We start from the raw sequence: 1,773 nt of genomic DNA, 5'->3' as shown, positions 1-1,773 counted from the left end.
GTGGGAGACAGAGGAAGAACTCTGAGAGGGGATCTGGAGAGGGAGCAGCATTTGGAATGTAAATAACTAAGATATTTAATAATAAAAAAGGGAACAATTAACCTTCTATTGTTCTCAAGGACGAGGTGCTTTAACTACTGAAAGGTTTCGATGTGTTTTGTTCCCTGTTACAGTTACAAGGGGCCAGCTCGATCCAGGGCAAGGATTTTGGAGGACACTTGACATAAATATATTTGAGTCTGAAACCAGTGAGGGAGATCCCAGGTCCAGGGTTAGCGTCTCAGTGACAAAAAAACCACGGGACAGTTTATCAGTTACTCTTGATTTCTCTTGCTGGGAATGGAAGAAAGAGTTTGAGGTCCCAACACCCCAAACCTGCTCCACCAGAAGCCTTTTGTGCCTCAGACGACAGGAAAGCCACACTTACCGACATGAGAAATCTTAGGAGTCAAACCAAGCATGGTGGTTGACATCTATACTCCTAGCTACTTGAGAGGCTAAGACAGGAGGATTGCTTGGCTCCAGGAGTTCAAGACCAACGTGGACAACATAGTGGGACCCTACTAAAAACAAACAAACAAACAAACAAAACCTTTGAGGCTGGAATGATGGCTCAGCAGGCAAAGGTACTTGCTGCTAACTTGGTTGACTTGGGTTCCACCTGTGGAACTCATACGGTAGAAGGAGAGAACCAACTCTCATAAGCTGTTCACATGTGAGTCATGGCATGTTCCCCCTCTCTCCCTCTGTCTCTCTGTCTCTCTCTGTCTGTCTCTCTGTCTCTCTTCCTCTTCCTCTGTTTCTCTCTCTCTCCCTTCTCCTAATCCCCCTGTCTCTGTCTCTCTCTCCCTCTCCTCCCTCCCTCTCTATCTCTGTCTCTCTCCCTCTCCCCCTCTCTCCCCCTTCTTTCTGTTCGTCCCCCTTTTCTCTGTGTCTGTCTGTCTCTCTCAGTAAACAAACAAATAATGTTAAGTTAAAAGAATCTTAGCCTCCCTGACATCTTTTTTCTTTCATATAAAATGTTTAGTTAATCAGGAAATCCCGTGTGTCCATCTTCAAACTACATACATGTTTACACACTCTGCCACTTTACTTGGTTCAAGTGACAAAGACCTCTTACTTGTTTTGCTGTAAGGACGCCAGATGGTCACTGGCTTGTGCCCCTGCGTTCCCAGTTCCCAGCTTCTACCTGCTACAGTGGATCCTGATTCAGCAGCAGACGAATTCCCAGTTGACTTGAATCATTTCATCCTGCGCTTGGCTTCTGGAATGGATCTATTTTCTATATAAGAACACCCTAACATGCGAGAGCAGCTCAGTCCTTCTGCAACCTCTTCTTGGTCTTCACATGATCTTCTCTAGTCTGTGTTCCCCTCTCTTCCCTGTGGAACGCTGCCCAGCCCTTAGTCACAAAGGTTCATTTTACCCTGGGGCCTTTGCATCAGATGTTTAGTTTATTTCCACCTGTCCACTTGTCCACCTGTCCATCTGTCCAGTTGATTGGCTATGACCCAGCATTCTTTTCTATGAGGTCTCAGCTGACCTCACTAGTAAAACTTACACACTATCCTCTTCACAAACTCCAAGGCCTCTCTTCCCCTGCTCTACTTTTTGATTTTGCCAGAGCACTCATCACTTCTTAAAATATAATGTACTACACCACATGCAGGTTCCCTCCACATATGCTGTGCAAGGGTTTGTTTTGTTTTGTTGATATATCTACTTGCCTAGAGCTGTGTTTGGTGCATTGGAGGGGCTGAATAAAAGTTTGTG

Source organism: Micromys minutus (assembly GCF_963924665.1).
Source record: "Micromys minutus genome assembly, chromosome: 3".
Lineage (NCBI taxonomy): Eukaryota > Metazoa > Chordata > Mammalia > Rodentia > Muridae > Micromys > Micromys minutus.
Note: the sequence above shows the minus strand (reverse complement) of the source record.